Source organism: Narcine bancroftii, chromosome 3 (genome assembly GCF_036971445.1).
Source record: "Narcine bancroftii isolate sNarBan1 chromosome 3, sNarBan1.hap1, whole genome shotgun sequence".
NCBI classification, from domain to species: Eukaryota; Metazoa; Chordata; class Chondrichthyes; order Torpediniformes; family Narcinidae; genus Narcine; species Narcine bancroftii.
Window position 1 is genome coordinate 107,507,910 of NC_091471.1, and position 24,540 is coordinate 107,532,449.

At 40.4% G+C, this 24,540-nt stretch overlaps 1 long non-coding RNA gene across 2 annotated transcripts; it reads right to left on the bottom strand.

Annotated features, from left to right (window-relative positions):
- Nucleotides 1–336: 336 nt before the first annotated feature.
- LOC138756185 (uncharacterized) lies at nucleotides 337–16,293 on the bottom strand. Of its 2 annotated transcripts, none has more exons than XR_011352837.1 (4): nucleotides 16,242–16,293; nucleotides 15,997–16,104; nucleotides 15,594–15,744; nucleotides 337–729 (listed from the first exon to the last, which is right to left on the bottom strand). It is a non-coding gene; the product is annotated as an uncharacterized lncRNA (long non-coding RNA). The 2 variants fall into 2 exon arrangements; XR_011352836.1 differs by having other exon boundaries at nucleotides 16,198–16,287.
- Between the last annotated feature and the right edge of the window lie 8,247 nt (nucleotides 16,294–24,540).

A 24,540-nucleotide genomic window follows, 5' to 3' on the forward strand; every position in this document is an offset into this window, starting at 1 on the left:
AACACAGACGACCTGTCTCCAGTCCATTTATTTCATGACATCATTTCAATTAGCACCTACTTGTGAACTGTGCATAGCATTCTCCATAGTTTCTCTAAAGTCACTGAATATGAATTCTTCAGTATTTCAAATAAGATCTGTTTTAAAATGTGTGTATGTATGTAACCTACTCTAATTTTACCAATTTATCTCCCAAAAATATCTCCAAAATATTACATCAAAGTATAAACTCAGTCCCCCCTCCACTGCACTGGGTAAAGCAGAAAAGACATCAAAAATATATGCACTTAACATACTCTATTTAAAAAAGAAAACTGACCAAAAAATATTGAGCAGCTTATCCTGAGAGTTACATATATTTTGTAGCTTTTGATTCACACCATGAATCAAAAAACAAAGATTAGTCTATATCTCATTTGGCAGAGTGAGTACATTTAATCACATTAAAAATCATTTATATCAAATTAAAATAAGACATTAAAGGTCACCATGTATCTTCAAATTTCACCAATGAATCAAATACATGATATTTAATTTTAAAAAGGACATAAAATGAGAGAACCATTGAAATGCTGCTGGAGGTCTAGAGTCTTTCCATTTGAATAAAATGTTCTTCTTGCCAACAATGTAGAGAAGGTCACAATCCATTGCGCAGCTACAGGAAAAACTCCCTATGTCCGGTTCAATAACCCCATAAAGATCAGTTTTTGGATTGGGTCGTGGCTCCACCTGAAATACAGTTGAAAGCATATTAAACATTTATTTCCAATAGATTTCTAAGGATAGACAAGAACAAAACATATGTGTCAATGTAGCAATATCAGATTTGCATCTGTCACAATTAGAGTTAATATTAGAAAAGATACAAGCCATTTTATCTTTGGACATGTGAATATGATGCATTACTCTGAATTGGATTAATGAATGCCAGACACATATTGAAGATGTATTCACCAGTTTAAGAATCTTGTCCCATAGATCTTCCAATAAGGCACTTGCAAGTTTCAATTCCCAAGCCTTTTTAATCTTATTGTGAAGTACTGGATGTAATTTCAATAATCTGTCATATGTAATTCCAATTAATCCTTTCTGAAAAGAATTCAATTGAAAAATATTATCAACTAGATCTGCATCACCTCACACCTGTCTACATTAAACTCCATCTGCCATTTTTTGGCCCATTCTCCTAGTTAGTCTGGATCCCTCTGCAAGCTTTGAAAATCGTCCTCGCTGTCCACATCGCCTCCTATCTTTGTGTCATCAGCAAACTTACTGATCCAATTTTCCACATTATCATCCAGATCATTGATTATAGGCAACAAACGACAATGGTCCCAACACAGATCCCTGAAGCACAAGTAGTCATAGACTTCCAATCTGAGAAGCAACCATCCACTACCACTCTCAGTTTTCTCCCACACAGCTAATTTTGAATCCAATTTACAACCTCTCCATGGATGCCTAGTGTCTTCACCTTCTGAACTAACCTCCCATGTGGGACCTTGTCAAAGGCCTTACTAAAGTCCATGTAGACAACATCCACTGCCTTTCCTTTATCTACCTTCTTGGTAACCTCCTTGAAAAACTCTACAAGATTCATTTAACATGACCTACTATGCACAAAGCCATGCTGACTGTCCTTAATCACCCTTTGGCTTTCCAAATACATATATACTCTATATCTCAGAACTCCTTTCAATAATTTATGTACTACTGACATCAGGCTCACCAGCCTATAATTACCTGGTTTATTTTTGGAGACTTTTTTAAACAACATAATAGCATAAGCCTCCCCCCAATCCTCTGGCAACTCACCCATGGCTAAGGACATTTTGAATATATCTGCCAAGGCCCCTGCAATTTCTAGACTAGTCTCCCTCATGATCCTAGGGAATATTATATCTGGCCCGGGGGATTTCTCTACAGTTATTCACTGTAAGGCAGCAAGGAGTTCCACCTCCTTAATCCACATCTGTTCCATGACACTTCTATTTGTTACCCTTCCTTCCTTATACACTATGCCAGTTTCCTGAGTAAATATTGATGCAAAAAAAACTGTTCAAGATCTCCGTTACTTGAGGCTCCACACATAGTCGAGCACTCTGATCCTCTAGGGGACCATTCTGATCTTGCATTTTCTGTACTCTTCAAATACCTCATTAACTCCTTGTTGCCTATACCTGCTAATACTCCTCCCTCTTCTTCTTAACCACATCAACCCTTGAAAACCAGGGTTCCCAATGCCTGTTAACTTTGCCTTTAATCCTGACAGGAACATGCAAACTCTGCACTCTCAAAATTTTGTCTTTGAAGGCCTTCTCCTTAATTAACACACCCTTGCCAGAAAACAACATATCCCAATCCACTCTTCCTAGACCCTTCCTCATTTTCACAAAATTTGCTTTCCTCCAAATTTAGAATCCCAACATTTCTTTCCTGAACACATTTCACAAACTCCAAGCCATCCAGTCCTTTCACAGTCAATATTTGGCAAGTTAAAATCTCCCACTATCACACCTTTCTGCTTCTTACATTAGTCTGCTATCTCTCCACAGATTTGCTCCTCCAATTTTGTCTGACTATTGGACGGTATATAATACAACCCCATCAGTGTGGTCACATCTTTCCCGTTCCTTAACTCCACCCATGTGGCCTCTGTAGACAAACCCTCCTGGCTGTCCTGACTTTGCACAACTGAGATAGTTTCCCTCCCCTTTCATCCTTCCCCCTCTATCATGTCTGAAGCAACAGAACCCCAAAACATTAAGATGCCAGTCCTGCCCCTCCTGCAACAAAGTCTCACTAATAGCAATAATGTAATCCCACATGTCAATCCATGCCCTAAGCTCATCATCCTTTCTAACAATACTCCTTGCACTAAAATAAATACTGAGAAAAGTTCCATCACATACAAACCTTTGATTTCTGTCTATACCTGCAGTCCTTGCGTGGCCTTTATACTCCTCCTCTTCAAAATTAATATGCGAGTTGCCCTCTATATGATGTGATTCAGTGATTCGTGTGAAGTTCACCGAAGAGCAAGGCGGAGTATCTGATGATTCCACACAGATGTTTAGCTGTGCATATTTTTGATTTTATGTGCAATCTGACAATTTATTTGTGGCCTCCATGTATCAAACTCTGGGACAGCTGATTAAGCAGCAGATTGCTTTGCACAATACATTAAGTACACTAATGGCATATCTATTTTTATTAGCCAAGCAAAATTGAGCCCAGCTTAACCAGCTCTTCAGTAATAATTTGCATTCTGAAATTACACTGAAAATCTCAACAAAACAGAGCTTCAGATTCAGGAATATGTAAATTGCACTGTGGAAGATATGTTTGAAAGATAATGGAGAAAGTTTTATTCTGATCTTAAGGCTGACAGGTGTGGAATTTACACTGTGGTCAGGAAATCTCTGAGAGCTGTTATGTTTCTGCTGGCATTTTATCTTCCATAACATAAGCATTCCTGCAACATAATGCACCCAGTGGAGATTGAAGAAATTCCCACTCTTGATATCCCTGAGCACTGTTCCCTCGAAACTCTGTGCATGGGCAGTTTTGCAACCAGTGCACAAAGGAAATGAATCTGCACACAAAAGCTTAGTTAGTGAAAATAATCTTTTGGTTTAGAATGCAATCATATTTGCAATAATACATAGTAAAACATGCCAATACAGTTTTATTAGCCATGAGAGATAGGCTGTGCCAAAATTATCTTGAAACAATTTCAAGTTTACATTTGCACAAGCATTCAATGTACGCATACTTTTGTCACAGAAAAAGCATTTGCAAATCATAAGATTTTTGCACACACTAAAAATTAAAGGAACATAAGAACAAAAGAAATAGGAGCAGGTGTAGACCATCCAGTCTGCCAGGCCTGCTCCGCCATTCAAAAAGATCATGGCTCATCTGATAATTGACTTAACTCCACCTACTTGCCTTTACCCCGTATCCCTTAATTCCTTTTTTGTGTAAAAATATAACTAACTGAATCTTAAATATCTTTAATGAAGTAGCCTCAACAACTTCCCTGGGCAGAGAATTCCACAGATTCACGACACTCTGGGAAAAACAGTTTTTCCTCATCTCCATCTTAAATCTACTCCCCTGAATCTTGAGGCTGTGTCCCCTAGTTCTGTCTCACCTACCAGTGAAAACAATTTTCCTACCTCTATCTTATCTATCCCTTTCATAATTTTACATGTTTCTATAAGATCTCATCTCATTTTTCTGAATTCAAGTGAGTAGAATCCCAGACCTCCTCATAGGTCAACCCCCTCATCTCCAGGATCAACCTGGTGAACCTCCTCTGGACTGCCTCCAAGGCCAGTATATCCTTCTTCAAGTATAGAGACTAGACCTGCACATAGTACTAAATCCCTTATACTAAAGATATTCAGAATTTATGGTCACGTGGTATTGGTTATGCAGCATTTCAAATGGACTTTCATCCCTTGAACCACCCTATGGTGATAGGACCACCAACTTACGTCCTGCTTAGGCTTCTGTCTCACATCCTTTAATACACCCTTCTCTGGGATTTGCCTGTTGTAGTTCTTTACATGCTCCACTCTATAGTTCAAAGTCCATCCTATTGTGTATGAGATGAGGAAGAGTCAAGAGTTATGAAAGAAAGATCGAAGTCTGACAAATCTATGGAGCTTTTAAGATTTCAACCAGCAGAAGAGATAAGGGTGGCCCAGTGGATGGGGTGTACTTAGATATACAGGAAGCTTTTAATAAGTGTTTGTACAGGTTAGGAAACAAAATTAGAGTACATTGGATTGGTCAATGAACAGGAAAAAAAATAGGAATAAGCAGGCCGGAATAATCTAGTTGGGAGGTTGTGACAAACGGAGTACCACAAGGGTCAGTCCTGGGACACTAGGTTTTCACAATCTATATCAGTAACTGAGATGAGGGGACTAATGTTAATAATTGGGCAGCATGGACTCATGGGCTGAAATGGCCTGTTACTGTGCTGTATGTCTAAATTTTAAACATTTAAAAAACAATTATCCAGGTCTAGTGATGATACAAAGCTGTGTGGCAGTACTTGTTAGGGTAGGGGAGATTGTGGGTGGCTCCATATGAACAGCCTCCTCAAAGTTTATAGGTTGAGTGGCCTCAGCTGGGAATGTATGATTCTGTGATTTCGACTGAGCATAACCTGACCCTGTAATGGAGGATTTAGACCCTGCTTTTGCTTATGCAAGGCTGAGTATCAGTAACCTACTTTGAGAATAATGTATGAATCATGAATCAGCAGACATAATCTAATTTACACCATGGGGCCCAGAGATGCAGTTATCTGATTAATCTTCCTGCTTGATAGGTTTGTTGGTCGCAGACTGTCAGGCGAGACCTTGAAGATAAGTAACCATTTATTCAAAGTGATAAACTATGAGTTAGCAATTTTTGGGTAATACAAGCCATGGTCCCGCTGCTGAAGTTTCAGCCTCTCTGAGGGGTGGAAACGTCTCTCGGCAAGAAGAACTTCTAGAGTCCAACCAACATCCCAGTCGGGGGAGGTGGAGAAACTGCTACCGGCACCCCGACAACCTACTACAAGTTTGCGGTCATTGCCTCGCTTCGGCAGTTGGGACCAGTCCAGACGTTGATAAGTATAATTGGGAAGGGCTTGCATATTGTAGTTTGAAATCAGCTTAAGATTTTGTAATAATGACTTGTATAAACTGAAATGCTCTTAGCGTGTGACTCTGTTTTCTTTCGGTAGCTCAAACACTGTGACCAATCTAAAATGAACAAAGTGAAAGGTACAAGTTTACCAGAACAGACCCTAAACTTTTTTTCCCCTTGTTTGTGGATTCTGAGATACTTTACATTGATTAACAGCTCTGTCTGAATTATGGCTTCTCTGTTCCTGGAACCAACAGATCCCCTCAAGGTTTTATACAACTGAAAGTCATCAGAGTATTGGAAATCAAGCCAATAAAATATTTATGAAAAGCTTTCTTCAAGGTTACAATCGAGCACCATCCTTTCACCACCAACAATAAAATCCAAATGAATCTCTTTATCATTTTGAAAGGAATGGCAAAGATGTCCTCAGAATAATAATATTACTCCCACAGCAAGTCAAGGAGTCCTATGACTAAACAATCGGAGCACTCTGACCTGGTTATAGTTTTGCTGGATGTTGTCTTCTGTCTCCTTCAAAGTTCAGGAAAATGGTAAAAGAGGAAGAAAGTGTGACAGAGTATATAGATGTATTTGGGAGATAAATTGGGAAAGGTTTGTTCGAGCAGGTCACACACACACTTTAAAACACAGAATTTTTGCAGGAGCTTTTGCAAGAGACTCAGACTCATGGTGGACTGTTATTTGAAAAAGGCAACAAATGTAACAATAGGCAGTAGAAGCTTTGACTGGAAAAAAGCATTTACTGTCTGGAAGGTCATATGATCTTTGCAGGCAGAGAGGAGATAAAAGCAGGCTCTGCTCTCAGAGAGGAGGGAGTGAGAGACAGAGAGAGAGGAGAGACAGACATTGGTTCCAGAGGGCCAAACTGGCAAACTTTGGAAGACAGCCTGGTCAAAGGAGAGGACTGGCTGTCTGGTTTTCACCTTGGAATAGTTGGAACTCTGTAGTGTCCTGAAAGAAAGAGGTTATCATCTGGAGAACCCTAAAAGGGACAAGATGTGGATGTCCTGGAATAAGAAAAACTCTCTCTCTGAAAACCAACAAGAACTCTTCTGAGTGGCAATCATTTAACTGTTAAGCACCAACTCTTGGCGAACTTTATTAATGTTAACTTCTATGCACAGTACAAGAATTGCCTGCAACCAGTGAGATTGGACTGTGAACCAAAGAACTCTGCTGAACTTACACACACCTGCATTAGAAGGGGGTTAAGTAGGTTAAGTGAATCAATAGAGATAAGTTCAAGTTTGATTCTATTTTCATGTTCAAAGATAATTAAAAGCAACTTTGGTTTAAGTAACCCTTTGTCATGGTGCATATCTATTGCTACTAGGTTTTGGGGTCCTCTGGACTCGTAACAAAAGACATCAGTATCAATGAATGGTGCACTAAACAGCCACTGAAGATACAGTGTAATGGATGTTTATTTTACAGCTAGTAGAATGATAGAAGTACTGAATATTAATTGTTAAATAGCCAAAAGTTTCTATCAATATTTCTTTTCATACTTTGAATATTGACATAAGCAGGGAAGAGAGTCATCTGGAACAACAGCAGAGGGTACAGCTGTTTGTATGAAATGGATTGTTTTGTGCGGCAAAACCAATTTAATTCTATTGTATAGAAAATAGATCGATGCTCTTTTTTTTCAAAGCTATGCAATCAAAACTCTGTCCCACTCCTTTAAGACCAAGCCATCAGAATTTTCTGGGTGAGGTCACAAAAATGGACTGGATATTTTCAACTGTGATTGACTCTCGTGATCAGACACTTCCTGGTATCGGACAGACTGTTAATGTCACTATTCACACTGTCATTAACCATAAAGCAATTCTCCACACCACAACCTTCAGACTTGCATTGCTTGAAGTCGAAGAACATCCCGCTGACGTGTCATATTTTTCACTTTTAAAGAGGTAATCTGCTGACATTGGGTGAACTGAAAAGGCAGCCTCAGGCTGTTCCGACATCTTCCATACAGTATGCTCAAACTAATTGTGAGTGCTTCCTGCAGCATAAAGCTGCTGAGATGATCAGTTAATTAGTGTCACAGTGATACAACAGGTAGCAAACCTTTCCTGAAAATATTTATATGGATTTAGAGACCAGAAGACACAGATATGCCCATCTACTCCCGGATAGGTTCAGAGATACCACATCCTCTTTCTTCCTCTTGGATGAACAATTTACAGCATTTGCAAATTCAAGTATTCATTGAGATATAAGCCAATCCACAGGAAGACCTCAACCAAGTTCTCATGCCTGAGCTGCTTTCCCTTTGAAAGTCAAGGTCACTGATTCATCTTGTATTTGTGTGTGTGAATTATGGCTTCTCTGTTCCTGGAACCAACAGATCCCCTCAAGGTTTTATACAACTGAAAGTCATCAGAGTAACACATGGATGAAGGAACAGGTTCTTTACTTTAAAGTTGTAAGCACCCACCATGAGGCATGCCGACCTCCATTACAGATTACTCATAGAACAGCTCCTCTATCTGTGTGAGCCTCCTGCTGGCAGCCAAGTATAATCAAACGGGAATATGATCCTTAAAACATTACTAGTAGCAATGCAAAATAATCACTGTCCTTACCCCATCTCCCATTCTTAAAACAAAAGTAGCTTACTTTTAACTAACATCTTTTCTTTGTATAACTGCAATTTTAACTTTCACACCAAGAACTTACATTTTTTAAACTTGTTTACATATACTAAAACTTGAAGAGCGAATAAGATAGCACGACTTCATTCTATAATAGGAGTCTTTAAATTTGCTCAATGAGTCTCTTAGGAGGCTTCACGTGTCTTGACAATCCCCTGATTGATTGTCCGTGAATCTGAGTTGTTGCCTCAGATGATGTCTTCTCAGATGTGCATTCAGGTTGTTCAACAGTATCCGTCTTTCCACCTACTGTAGCTGGTCCCACTTGAAGATCTCGACGATTTCTTTGCAGAACAGCACCTTCATCTGTCTGAATGGTGTATTATCTTGGTTGGACATCACTAAGGACAGTTCCCTTCTGAGTCCATAAGTTTGTTTTGTCTTTTAGCCTTACTAAGTCACCAGTGTGGAGTTCCGGTAGATTTTTTGTTCCTCTGTCAAAGTAATACTTTTGCTTTTCTATCTGTTGTTCTTTGAATTTCCTCAATGGTTTGATCTAAGCCTATGTCCCATAAAGAGTTGTGCTGGTGACATACCACACTTGAGCGGCAATGTGTGGTATACTAGCATGCTCTGGTAGAAGTCCGTTCCACTATCTTTTGCCTTGTTCATCAGTCTTTTCACTCTCTGTACTGATTTTTCTACTAGACCATTGGACTGTGGAAAATGAGGACTTGATGAGGTGTGTCCAAAATTCCATTCTTTGGCAAACTTTAAATTGCAAAACTGGGGTCCATTGTCTGTGAAGACCTTGCTTTCCATGCCATGTCTGGAGATTATAGCTTTCATACCTGCTATTACAGCATCTTCAGTGGTGGTGTTAAGATTACACACCTCTGGATATAGGGAATAAAAGTCTGTGACTACAAGATAATCCTTCCCTTGACATATAAATAGGTCAGCACCTACCTTCTGGTAAGGTCTATATGGTGCTGAGTGTGGCTTTAATGGTTCTGTAGGATTGCTTGCTTGATATTTCCAGCATATTGTTATAAGATTTGTTATAACAATGTTGATACTTGGCCAGTACATCACCTCTCGTGCTCATTTCTTACCCTTTTCGATTCTGAGATGTCCTCTATGGATCATTTTTAGCATCTTTTTTCTCAGTCTCTTTGGGATAAGGATTTTGCTTCCTTTGTAGATGATGTCTTCAACCACTGACAGTTCCGCCCCTGCAGTTCCAGTACTCCGAAATGTCATGTGAGCAGTCCTGTTTCATTTTGGGCCATCCATCCAGGATGTTTTTTCTCAGTTGTCTCAATGTTTCATCTTTTATTTTTGCCTCTGATATGGGCACTGCACTTGTGATCATGTCCATGAAGGCATTCATGTCTTCATCCATTTTGGTGTTTGCCTGGTCTCTCATGTCAACAGCTCCAGACAAGGTGTCTGATGTGAAAATGACCTTACGCAGAATGTATAGTGTTGGAGCCTAATCATCATTCTTTGTATACTCAGTGGACATTCATTTAATGGCTTTTGGAAAAATGCAATCGAGGGCTTATGGTCAGTCTCTACACTGATTAATGAAATCTTTCACAAGCGTACATGATCCTGAGCAGCTCCTTTTCAATTTGAAGGTATCACATCTCCGCGTCTGTCATTGAGCGTGATGCATACACATTGGGTTGCCAGTCATCATATTTTTGAAGAAGAACTGCACTGACCCCACTATGTGATGCATTTGATGATATCTTGATGGGTCTCACTGGGTCGTAAAGCCTCAGAACTAGTTCCTCTGTGAGCAGTTTCTTTAGTTCCCTCCATGACTTTTCATGGTCATGATCCCACTCTCATTCAATGTTCTTTTCTGTTCATCTTCTCAATGGAGCCATCTTTTCTGAGAGGTTGGATATGAATTTACCCATATAGTTCACCATTCCATAAACCTTTGTATGTCCTTTTGGCACTGTGACCTTGGCATGTTCCCAATGGCGGACACTTTTATGGGATCTGGTCTATTGCCTTCACTGCTAATAATATCTCCTACAAATGTTAGTTCTGTCATCTCGAGCTGGCATTTCACAGCTTCAAGTTTGCTTTCCTTGTTGCTTCCAGCACTTTCCTTAGTCTCCCATCATGCTCCATTCTCGTGGTTCCCCATACTATGATGTCATCCATTGAGGTATCAACTCCATCCAGCTGCTCATAGACCGTATGGATGGTTTTGTGATACATTTCAGGAGCTGAGGCAATTCCAAATGATATCCTTAGGAATCTGTATCTGCCCAATGGACTATTGAACGTGCACAGTCTTGAACTTGCTTCATCCAATTTCAACTGCCAAAATCCTGATGATGCATCTAACTTGACAAAAAAGTTTGCATTTGCAAACTGTGACATGATTTATTCACGTGTCGGAAGCTTAAAGTGTTCTCTCTTTATTGTTGTCTTGATCTCTTGGATCCAGGCAAATTCGAAGCTTTCCATTCTTTTTGTCCACAACAACGAGTAAACACACCCACTCCGTTGGGTCATCTATCTTATGAATCATGTTCAGGCTTTCCATCCTGTCCAACTCTGCCTTAAGTTGCTTTTGAAGCACAAATGGAACTTTTCTGCATGGATGTATTATCAGTGGCACACGTATATCCACACTGATCTTGTGTTCTCTTGCAAGGCAGCCTAGACCCTGAAATAGGTCATTGTACTCTTTCATGAGTTCATCATAGACTGTGTCTCCTTCACTTTCCACAATTAGGACTCTTTTTACCAGGTTCAGTTTCTCACAGGCTGTTAAACCTTATATGGCCTGTACATCCTTTTGTACCACAATGAATGCTAGCATGTGCTCTCTGTCCTTATGTTTCACTTTGACCTTGCATTGGTATATCGGTAACTGAATATCCTGTCACCTTCACTTTTGTTCTATACATCTTTGGTCTCGGTCTAATCTTTCTAAAATCAGTCTGTGATATTACATTAATTTGAGTTCCAGTATCCAATTTAACTGTAATGTATACGTCATTCACTTTTAATCTCAACATCCAGTCTCTTTTATCTTTCTTGTCTTCAGTCATAACATCTGCATAGAATTCCTGTATCCCCCTTTCATCTAGAGTATGAATCTTGCTTTGTTGCAGTTGGTTCCTGGAGCAACGGGCATAATGGTTGCCCTTGTTGCACATATAGCATCTTTTACCATATGCTGGACACTTTTTTGGTAGGTGTTGTGTACCGCATCAACAACATGGCTTTCAATTGTCCCTTTCATTTTTGTTTGCTGGCCATGCCTCTCTTTTCACTTTCATGCGCTCTTTGTTAAATGGTTTTTGTCTGTTCTTGCTCACTGCATCCACGCTGTGGCTAGTTTCCATGAACAGCTCTTTTGCCTGCAATTTTACAGTTTTTGTAGCCCTACAGAGTGCTATGGCTTTTTCCAGGTCTAGATATTGCTCTCTTTGCAGTCTTTCCCTTAGACTATTATCTGGAATACCACAAACAAGTCTGTCTTTTATCAACAAGTCTGTCAGTCCACCAAATTTCACACGTTCTGCTTGTTTCTCAATTCAGTCACATACTAATCAATACTTTGTTCCGTTTTCTTTTCACATTAAAAGTCTGTGCCTCTCAAATATCATGTTATGCCTCAAACTGTTCCATTATTTTTTCTGGTTGTATTTTGTCTCCTTCAGCAGCAAATGTGAAGTTATTACGCACCTTCAGGGCTTCATCACCCACGACATGTAAGAAAACTGACACTTTCACTTTATTACTTTTCCTATCAGCTCTGACTGCCACTAAATACAATCCAAAATGTTGTTTGAATCTGTTCCAATTTTCAGTCACATTACCTGTCAACTGAAGTTTTGTTGGTGGATGTAATCCTTCCATTTTTCCACTTCATTAGTTTCTCTTTTTCTTGCTAAGTTGTGGAGAGCTACTTTTGCTTTCACTGATCAGTTGCTGACTTTAGATTTTTCCTTTTAAAGTATTTCCTTTAAATTTCCTTCATCCCACTTCTGACACCATGTTTCATCTTGTATTCGTTTGTGTAAGTGAGACAAAACATGGATGAAGGAAAAGGTTCTTTACTTTAAAATTGTTGAAAGAAGCCCATGAGGCATGCCTTGAGGCTACAAGACTCCATTACAGATCTCTCATACAGCAGTCTCTCGTTCTATGCCAGCCTCCTGCTGTCAGCCAAGTATAATCAAACAGGAACTATGATCCTTACGTCATTGCTATTAGCAATGCAAACATGATCACTATCATTACAGTCACTTTTACCATCAGCTTCCTCATCAAAATATCTTTCCAATCAGATCTCAGCCATCTTTCTCAATTTGCTGTTCACTTCTGCATCAGAGGTCACCCAAACAGAGCCTCATGCAGTAATTATTTAATCTATTTTGATTTCAATGAGAAATATGTGGCATCTTGCGGACTATGATTTGCCAGCATGGCTAGTTTCCCATGAGTGTAGGCAGCATTTGGTGGTGCTCATGTTGACATGAAGCTTCCCTTAATGTCCCATACCTTTATATGAAGAGGAAAGGTTTTCACTCACTTTGTAAGTCATTATGGATCATCAAAAGATTTTCCTAATGGTAAAAGTTATTTTGCTGAGATGGAGAAGTGATCCATTCTTCTTGAGGGTGTCCATCTACAGGATATTTTTAAGTTTTTAAGTTGAAGTTTATTTGCCGCAGAATGACTAATACAGTGAGAAAAACTCTTCACTGAAGAATCTATCTTTAACATTTATACAAACATGTAAAGATCATGACTTACACAGTATAGGATTACAATCAAAAGGAAAATCAATTAGCATCAAGCAAGTGCAGCATGATAGCAATGTTATAGGGTTCATTTAGGAGTCTGATAGCTGTGGGAAACTAACTTTAAATCTGTTGGCACATGCTTTGATACTCTTAATTCTACTCCCAGATGGGAGGAGAGAGAATAGAGTTTGTCCACAATGGGATTCTGTATTTTGGCTGGCCTTCCTAGGTAGTGAGTAAGGTAAATGGAGTCCGTGGAGGGCAGGGAAGTTTGGGAGTTGATCCAAACTTCCTTCACTACTTCCTAGAGCCTCTTCCAATCTTGAACAGAGAATTTCTCTTACCAGTCTATGACGCACTCATCACATATGATGACACTGCCAAGATAGATGGACTCATGTATAAATCACCAAGGAGGTAGGAGCTCCTTCTCCCTCCACAATGACTCATACCACTGTGCTCTCCAAATACAGCATCTGAATATAGTTATGTGAAGAGACACCAAAGTAACAGTGTCAGGATATAAAGCGCTGAAGGTTTGATGCTTGGATCAATCCAGCTATGAGGGATGAGATTGATCATAGTAATAAGAATTTGGCAAGAGTTTCAGCGTACTCCAAGTAGATATGGAGTCTTCAATTATATGTGCAGCATAGACCCTGAGGTCTCTGAAGTGGAGCTGAGATAGCAGCAGGAGCAAGAGAAACATGAGGGAGAGAAAAGTATCCAGAGCAACGATGTGCTCAGCCTTACTTCTCAGACTAATAGGGGATGATGCCTTTAAGTGCATAGGATACAAAGGGTCTCCTAAAAGAGTCAATTCTCTTTTAAAGCCTGCAGAAAATTATAGTCCTTAATTCAAACCACATCTCTCTCTCTCTCTCTCTCTCTCTCTCTCTCTCTGCAGCAATTAGCTATTGCAAAATATATTAATGATCAGCTAAAGGACCAGATGATCACAAAACTCACCTATCATCCTGAGCCATCTGTTGCAATGAATGTAACATCAACAAATCATTTCCTGAACCTTTAACATTACACAACCTCTGTTGTTGCTTCTGCTGAGGGACTTGCTTAAACAACAATGAGGTCTACCCAAAATAGACTTTCTTCATGTTCGCAATACACAAGACTGAACCTTGAACCCTTTAGAATGCTGCATGACATCAATGGTAACTAATGAGCATTGTAACAGTTCAAGCTGATGCACAGGTTGGCATTGAATGGGTCAGAAGATGGATTGAGGGGTGAACACTTCAAGCCAAGCCACAAACATGTAGCAGTGAGAAATCCCTCTTGTGTGGAAACCCTCAATGTTGGTTTAGAATCTCCTGAAACAACTGTTGTTATTCATAGACTTGCCGCATAAGAAATTGCAGGTATACAATCACGGTGTTGGTTGTCTGTATTGTTGCAGTTAATTTAGTTGATGGAATACTACTGATTAAAGTCAGCAATATAGAACATAATGGAGAATAAAATAAAGTAAGTGATATGGAACATTAGTTTTCTATTGATACTTATTGATTAAACATAAATCATCCTTAAGCCCTAATCATTTTGCTTCCTGTATATCTGTGCTTGGCACTTCTTGTCGTGATTAAGTAGCTCAGAGACACAAGAGAAAACTGCTGAAGTCAACTTCTGAGAAAAGCCTGTCACTTTGATGCTTATATGAATGATGAGTTTGCTAGTTTATTGCTCTGAGGAACTTATAGGATTGAAAAGGATTGCTACATTTCAAGATCAAGCTGATTGGGGTGTTGTATATCATTATCTATATGGGTTTATTGTGAACATTGTGCATTGCTAACTAGAAGAAGGCTATAATTTTAATCCCTAGAAGGTGAGGAAAAGAGCTGAATTGCAAATGCTATAAATTAGAAGCAATTTATTACAACTCCTAGGCTTTGATTAAATGCTGGTGGATAACTTCCCTATTTGTCAGTAGTTCGGTGAGAAACAAAAGGCATCCCTTGCAAACATGGGCATCCCCTAAACAATCCAACTCTCAACAGCTCACCAAGCAACACAATTCAATCAAAATAGAGAAGCAGGAGCTGTACACAGTATGATGCTCACATGAAGGTGCTGAATAGTTCATTCCACAATGTGTCCCAGGCGTTCTGTGCAATTTTCTAATATATTCATTTTTCAGGATGTTGACATCATTGGCAAAGCCAATATTTATTGCCCTTGTGAATGCAGTGGCGATGTTGCAGAGGACAAAGTATATGTAAGGCATTAACATTTTTCCAGGTCAAGGAGGTATGTGACTTGGAGAGGAATCTGCAGATGTTGGTGTTCCATTGTATTTCCTACCGTTGCTCTTCTTGCTGGTAAGGGTTGCAGGTCTGAAAAGTGCTGGTGTTGCCTTGGTGAGTAATGCAAGAGCATTTTGTAAAGAATACACATTACAACCACAGTGCACTAATGGAAGGCATATTTGCAAAAATTGGGTAGCAATCAAACTGACAGCTTTATTCTCAATAGCATCAAGTTTCTTCAATGTTGTTGGAGGTCCACTTACCTAAACAAATGGAGACTATTCATTCATGCTTCTGACTTGAGGATGATGTCCTGATTCTGATCTACTGTAGGAGCAATAGTGTTCATGTGGTTCATTCATTGAGTTTCTGGTCAGTAGGGTCCAGTTTGCCACACCGATTGTTGATTATGTGCTGAAAGTGTAATGCCAGTGAATGTCAAGAAAGATGGTTGGACTTTCATTTGTTAGAAATAATCATTTCCAGGCAGTTGTGTAACAAAATGCTACTGGCCACATATTACCACATGCTTAAAATGGTGTCCATACCTTACATGGAATAGATATAGATTGCTTCATTTTCTGTTGAATATTGAATGAAATTAAATATTATGCAATCATTATCAAGTCGATACATATAGCGCAAGACCCAAGTTCCTCTTCTTACCTGGTGGAAATCCCTACCAATAATATAATCATGGGGGGTAGTACAACTCCATTTCTTTTATCTTGGTCAGAACAGATTTTAATGTTAGAAGCCTAAGTCTCCAAGAATCTACAAAGAAAAAAAGTCACAATGGTATGAGAAAAGTAAATCAATCTTCAGAGGTTATTTCAAAAGTTAAATATACTGACATGGTCTTTTGACCTTATCATTGATTTGCCAATGCCAATGCAATGCCCGCCACAGACCTATTCTGATATCAGCTCCTTGGTTTTGGGGATATAAAGGTTAAAAGTCCCCAAATGTCCCCAAAACCAAGGGTCTGATTGTAGACTTTATAATAAAGGTTCCATTATTGTCACATAATACTACATTTAGAATGTTACATACATGAAATTCTTTAACTTTGTCTACTGTAAGGAAGACAGAGACACCACTTTGTCCAGTTCCCTCACAGAAAGGCAGCCCCAGTGAGAGACAAACTCACAACCTCAGGTTTTCAAGCCTCTACCATTGAGCTATTCTAACCTGCAATCAGCTCCTTGGTTTTGGGGACATTAAGTGCGAGGTTGTGGTTAGTCAAGCATTCAGCCTAATTTTCAATCTCCCTCCTATATGCTGACCCATTGCCCTTTTTAATACAGCCTATTACTGTGAAATCTTCAGCAAATTTGTGAATGGTTTTGTTGTCGTACCAAGCCATGGAGTTGTAGGTATAAAGTGAGTAGAGCAGGGGGCTATGTATACAACCCAATGGTGTTCCGATACTGATGGAGATTGTGGAGGAGATGTTCTTGGCAATTCACATTGATTGGGGGTCTATTCTCTGAACAGAAGAATTTTGAAAGATCATTCTAATTCTCTACAGCCTCCTCTACAGATCCCAGAGTTGAGATTTATTTGGTTGTAATTTTCCTCATTGACCAAGTACTTTCTCTTTATTGATATTAAATACTTTGTCTTCCATTTGTTTTTACTGCAGTGAGGGCAATTGTAAAATGTCTAATGTCTCAACCATATTTCCTGTTATTTCTCTTGATATTGCTTCTAAAAACATACTTAAAATAATATTTACGTCCCTTTCATATAATTACAAAAGTTCTTACAATCTTTTTAATCAACATTTCAGGTGATAAATCTTGTATTCCATTTTCTTTCACTAGATGATTATTTGGGTTCATTGTTGCTATTCCCTAAAACTCCCCAAATTCTTCATCCTTGCTCATTTTGATCACATTATTTAAAGAGACTTATTTTAATCCATTTCCATCCATAATCTTCTTATTCAACCATGGATATATTAACTTGAGCAGTATGAAATGCTTATTTAACATTTGCATTGAAACAGAGACAGGTCTTTTTAAAAAAAATTGTCAAGTATTTCAGGGTATACTTGTGATTTAAATGGCACAGTATATAATAGCATAAAATAACAATGAGTTGGTGAAATTTATCATTTCCAGTAGTGTAAAATAGATCATGGAGAATGACAAAGCATCCTGTATTCTATCTGCTCAAATGAAATTATCTTGGAATTCCAACCCTTCAGCGCATGTCAGCTCTATGTCAAAACAATCCAGCTGGCCATGTTCACCTGCCTCACACACCAGTCCTGCTAATTGCTAATTCTTTCCTTTCTGACACTTATCCATGTATTTACAAACACACCAATTAAACGGCCTCCATATCAATGAATGAGCCTTAACTACCTGAGGTAATACATTCATGACCCAAATTATTTACTAGATAAAAATAGGTTGATATGATTTTACTCACTGTCTTTCCACAAATGTCACTTTTGTTTAATGACTGTTACATGTGTGGGACTGAATGAATTTTTCTTTGGCTGAGGAATTGCAAATGTTTTGATTGATGAAGTATTTGGTTGGGCCAAGAACATTGTCCCATATTTGTTGATGACATCACTGTAGTGGGTTAGATATCAAATAATGATGAGTTGGAATACAGGAAAGAGATTGAAAGCCTAGTGGCGTGCTGCCAAAACAAAAAAACACTCTCTCAACATCAATAAGATATAGGAGATTATCATCGTCTTCTGGAGGCCGTGGCAAGTCTACATCCCTGTCCACATTTTAATGGTGCTGAATTCAGGAGAGTGGATAGCTTTAAGCTTTAAGGAATAAACCTTAGAACGTCATTGTCATGACAGTCGAGAAAGGGCTCCTCCAGTTTCTCCGAAGACTAGGGAATTTTTGGGATGTTTCTCCTCATTCCTCAACAACTTATGCAGCTGCACCATCGAAAGCATATTTGCTGGAAACATCACGGTGTGGAATGGAAGTTGTTCTGGTCATGTTCGGGAGCTACAGAAAGCATTGAATGCAGCTCAGAACATCACCCAAACTTGCCTCCCTTCCATGGACTCCATACATAGTTCCTGCTGCCTAGGAAAGACAACCAACATACTGAAAGACACCCTGACACACTCTCTTCTCCCTCCTCCCATTAAGGAGAAGGATTAAGAATGTAAACACATGCAACAAAAGGCTGAAAGACAGTTTCTTCCCCACAACTGCCAGGTTCTTTAATGAACCCCATAACATTGCTTTCATGCTCCCCTTGCATGGAGCTAATTGATCTTTCTTCTCATTGCAATCCTATCGTTCCTGGCACAGCTGTATGCATGTTAGAGATTAAGTGTTAGTCTGCCAGCAGAAAATCCCTTCTCACAGCTAGATATTTTAAGACAAATTAACTTGACCACAGCCATCTTCTTTTGTGTGAGGTATGACCAATCCTTAGAGTATTTTCATCTTGAAGCCCATTGCCCAGTTTTACTGGAGCTCATTGATGTATTACTTAGCCAAAAAGGTTTAATGGGCCATCACTCTCACCTCACCCTTCAAATTCAGCTCTTTAATCCATGTTTAGACTAAGGATCCTTCCAAAATCCAAATCATTGAGTTGATCATTGGTGAGATTGACAATCCTAATGATGACTTTACTGATAATTGAGCGCTCATTAGTCGAGTTTATCCTGCTTTTTATAAATAGGACATAGCTGAGTAATTTTCCACATTGTTCAATAGCTGCCAGTGCTTTTACTACACTGGAATAACAAGACAGAAGCACAGCTAGTTCTGAAACACTGGTCTTCACTACTATAGCTGGGATGTTGTCCAGTCCCAGCAGCGACCTCAGCCATTTCTTGATATCACATGCTGACAGTTACCTTCTATGATGGTGGGGACTCAGAACGAATCACTTGGCACTTCTGGCTAAACTTGATTTCTGGGCCCTGCCATCATTGAGGATGTGTATGTCCTTGGCACGTACTCTCTCTATTAGTTGTTCAACATTGTCTATTCTAGATGTGGCAGGACCTCAAAGTTCTGATCTAATCCATTGGTTGTGGGATCACTTAGCTTGTCTTCTTTTACTTTGCTGTTTAGCAGTCACGCAGTTCTATGTTGCAGCTTCAGCAGGTTGGCATGTTATTTTAGGTATGCTCTGTGCTGCTTCCAGCATCCCCTTCTGTTCATCTCATTGGACCAGGAGTGATACCTTGGCTCTATAGTCATGGTAGATAGAGGGATAAGCTGGGAAACGAGATTCTAGATGATACTAGTGTATGTTTCTACTGCTGATGGTGGTCCATGTATCTTGCTTTGAGTTGCCAGGTCTGTTTTGAGTCTATTCCATTGAATATGATGTGATATCTCATTACATGATGGGTGTGTCCTTAATATGAATAAAGTATCTGTGCATTATTACTTCTACCAATACCTTGATACAAAGATGAGTCTGCATTCAGTAGATTCACAAGGATAAGATCAAGAGATTTAATCCTTGTATTGATTCACGGCCCAGACCCATATAATTAACCTGTTATTAGTTGGTTTATCCCTTCCATTCATTTTTTTTAACATTGGTGTGACTTCAGTAGCCCTCCAATCCTCCACCACCCTAGCTGTAGCCACAGAGGATTCAAAATTCATCATCAGAATGTCCAGTTTCTTCCCTTGCTTCTTTTAACAGTTGGATATGTTTCATCCAAGCCTTGTGATTTATATATTTTCAGAATGATTAGACCATAAATACTGTATTTTTTTGGCATATAGGTTGACCGGCAGATACATCACGACCTCATTTTCAACCTTATCTTAATGGTGTTATCACAAATTTGACATATAAGTTGATCGCAATTTTTGGGGTGTCCAGGCCTTCCAGCAACATCCCAAACTTTGTTACAACACCCCAATCGCCAATAACAAAGCTGTAAATTAAGCAAGCAAGTTTAAAAAAAACCTTTACTTCGAGCCGGGAAGATGCCAAATGGAGCTGGGAACAAATCTTCAGCATCGGCTGCAGCCAGTGTTAGTGACAGTGACTCCATTCTCAACATCAGGTGCATTGAAGAAGTTGCCTCGCTACCAAAGTGTGGTTAATGCAGGAACAGCATATACTTATTCATTCACTGGCAGGAATGGGACCTTGGCCTACTAGGCAGGAGTGGCTACTTCATTCTCCTGAATAGGAGAGGGAACCTTGGCCTACCGAGCAGGAACGGAAAAGGCCTAACGAGCAGGAGGGGTGAACTTGGGCTCTACAATTGTAAAATGTCTGGGTAGGTTATGGTGGCGCCAGCGGTGGGGTTTCCAGATTTGACTTATACACCAAAATAGATACTTCCTTTTCTGCATTCCATAAGCATTCATGACAACTAAAATATCAAGATCATTCCATCCATCTATAAAGGCATGAACAACCTGACCCATACCCTGTACCTCCACATACAGAATACCTTTTAAGATCCTTCATAATCTCTACTCTAATTATGATGTTCTTTTTGCTCTTACAACACATCTTTAGATTTTCTTTAATTTTAGTTAGGAGTATTTTGCTATCCCCATTTTGCTTTCTTATTTTCTATTTCAATTTAATTCCAATACTTAATATACTCTTCCAAACTTTCTCCTGTATTAAACCCTTGGTGTTTGACATTCACTTCTCTTTTTATCCTTGTCATCCAGGGAGTTCTAGATTTCAATGTTCTGCCTTTGTCTTCGATGGAACATGTTTCTGCTGAATTAATTGACTCCTCATAAATGCCTCTATTGCTCCTTCAAGTCTTCTTCTTCTTTGGCTTGGCTTCGCGGACGAAGATTTATGGAGGGGGTAAAAAGTCCACGTCAGCTGCAGGCTCGTTTGTGGCTGACCAGTCCGATGCGGGACAGGCAGACACGATTGCAGCGGTTGCAAGGGAAAATTGGTTGGTTGGGGTTGGGTGTTGGGTTTTTCCTCCTTTGCCTTTTGTCAGTGAGGTGGGCTCTGCGGTCTTCTTCAAAGGAGGCTGCTGCCCGCCAAACTGTGAGGCGCCAAGATGCACGGTTTGAGGCGTTATCAGCCCACTGGCGGTGGTCAATGTGGCAGGCACCAAGAGATTTCTTTAGGCAGTCCTTGTACCTTTTCTTTGGTGCACCTCTGTCACGGTGGCCAGTGGAGAGCTCGCCATATAATACGATCTTGGGAAGGCGATGGTCCTCCATTCTGGAGACGTGACCCATCCAGCGCAGCTGGATCTTCAGCAGCGTGGACTCGATGCTGTCGACCTCTGCCATCTCGAGTACCTCGACGTTAGGGGTGTGAGCGCTCCAATGGATGTTGAGGATGGAGCGGAGACAACGCTGGTGGAAGCGTTCTAGGAGACGTAGGTGGTGCCGGTAGAGGACCCATGATTCGGAGCCGAACAGGAGTGTGGGTATGACAACGGCTCTGTATACGCTTATCTTTGTGAGGTTTTTCAGTTGGTTGTTTTTCCAGACTCTTTTGTGTAGTCTTCCAAAGGCGCTATTTGCCTTGGCGAGTCTGTTGTCTATCTCATTGTCGATCCTTGCATCTGATGAAATGGTGCAGCCGAGATAGGTAAACTGGTTGACCGTTTTGAGTTTTGTGTGCCCGATGGAGATGTGGGGGGGCTGGTAGTCATGGTGGGGAGCTGGCTGATGGAGGACCTCAGTTTTCTTCAGGCTGACTTCCAGGCCAAACATTTTGGCAGTTTCCGCAAAGCAGGACGTCAAGCGCTGAAGAGCTGGCTCTGAATGGGCAACTAAAGCGGCATCATCTGCAAAGAGTAGTTCACGGACAAGTTTCTCTTGTGTCTTGGTGTGAGCTTGCAGGCGCCTCAGATTGAAGAGACTGCCATCCGTGCGGTACCGGATGTAAACAGCGTCTTCATTGTTGGGGTCTTTCATGGCTTGGTTCAGCATCATGCTGAAGAAGATTGAAAAGAGGGTTGGTGCGAGAACACAGCCTTGCTTCACGCCCTGCTCCAGCTCCCTCAACAGCCCCTAAGGCTAGAGCTGGATGAGGTTCCCACCCTGGATGAGACATATAAGGCAATCGGACAACTGAAAAGTGGCAAAGCAGCAGGTATGGATGGAATCCCCCCAGAAGTCTGGAAGGCTGGCGGCAAAACTCTGCATGCCAAACTGCATGAGTTTTTCAAGCTTTGTTGGGACCAAGGTAAACTGCCTCAGGATCTTCGTGATGCCACCATCATCACCCTGTACAAAAACAAAGGCGAGAAATCAGACTGCTCAAACTACAGGGGAATCACGTTGCTCTCCATTGCAGGCAAAATCTTCGCTAGGATTCTACTAAATAGAATAATACCTAGTGTCGCTGAGAATATTCTCCCAGAATCACAGTGCGGCTTTCGCGCTAACAGAGGAACCACTGACATGGTCTTTGCCCTCAGACAGCTCCAAGAAAAGTGTAGAGAACAAAACAAAGGACTCTACATCACCTTTGTTGACCTCACCAAAGCCTTCGACACCGTGAGCAGGAAAGGGCTTTGGCAAATACTAGAGCGCATCGGATGTCCCCCAAAGTTCCTCAACATGATTATCCAACTGCACGAAAACCAACAAGGTCGGGTCAGATACAGCAATGAGCTCTCTGAACCCTTCTCCATTAACAATGGCTCCTTCAAGTAGATTTTTGTTAAACCAATAAATCTTTCCCCAGTTTAGAATTTTTTACTCCTGTTTTATCTTTGCTCTTTTCCTTAACATCAATTCCAAATCACAAGCAGCAATGAGGAAGCGTCCAGGAGGGAGATAGATCAGCTCGTTGAATGGTGTAATGACAACAACCTTGTGTTCAATGTCACCAAAACCAAGAAGATGATAGCGGACTTCAGGAAGAAGTCAGGGGAAAACGAACCAGTCCTCATCGAGGGCTCAGTAATGAAGAGGGTCAAGTACTTCAAATTCCTGAGTGTCCATACCTCCAAGGATCTGTCCTGAAGCGTCCACATTGATGCATCACAAAGAAGGCTCGCCAGCGGCTATATTTAGTGAGGTATCTGAGGAGATTCAGTACTCACCGAAGACTCTCATAAAGTTCTACAGGTGTACCATGGAGAGCATTCTGGCAGATTGTCTCACTGTCTGGTATGGAGGCCCCAACTCTCAGGACAAGAATAAACTCCAGAGGGTTGTTAACTTAGACTACGATATTACAAGTGGTAGATTTCACTCCATCAAGGACGTCTACATGAGTCAGTGTCTTAAAAAAAAGCAGCTTCTATCCTAAAAAGATCCCCACCATCCAGGCCATGCCCTCTTCACTGCTATCATCGGATAAAAGGAACAGGAGCCTAAAGACGAGCACTCAATGGCATAATGACAGCTTCTTCCCCGCTGCCATCAGATTCCTGAATAATCTGAACCATGGACACTGCCTTACTTTTCATGCATTAGTATTGTTATAATTTTAATGTTTATAGTAATGTCGTAAAATGGCCATAATGTGTATGCTTGCACCACGATGCTGCCACAAAACACCGAATTTCATGACTTACTCATGACAATAAATCCTGGTTCTGAAATTTATTTTCAATATGAAAATCTCCTCCCACTGAAATTCCCTGTATCTTCATTTGCTCAAGCATTATACCCTTCTTGCTGAGCTTATTTGAATTTTTAAGAAGTATACCTGAATGCTGGTTTGGAATTCTATGTTCTATTTACCTCTCACATTGATTTTTCATTAGAGTTTATACAAATCTCCACCATAACTGACTTGAGGTTTGTAGCACAAATAAAAGCTCTCACGACTGGTGGGAGAACAAACACTTTTATTAGCTTATAACTATGGGTAGGGTTTCACTGGGTATGGGTAGGGTTTCATTGTAGGTTCTGGGTTTAGGCAGGGATCTGGGTTCTGGGTTTAGGCAGGGATCCAGGGTTATACGTGAGCAGATGGGGGCGGAGCTGAGAGGCGGAGCCAGCCATCAGCACAAGACACTACCAGTGAATCAGCACAAGACACTACCATCAGCACAAGACACTACCAGTGAATCCCAGTTCACTGCATTCACCCCTTCCTGTAGAATTTAAGGTCTTCACAGTACTATGGAGTTGTTGAGCTGGTGAGATCTTTCCTGATTTAGGACCATCGAGGCTAGGTCCCTGGAGTCTCCGTACTTCTCACTCAAGTGGACCCCACAGTCCTGGGTTGCCCTGCGTGGGTAAGATGGAACTGACCTCATAGCACGGCAAGACGGCCACCCTCTTTCCT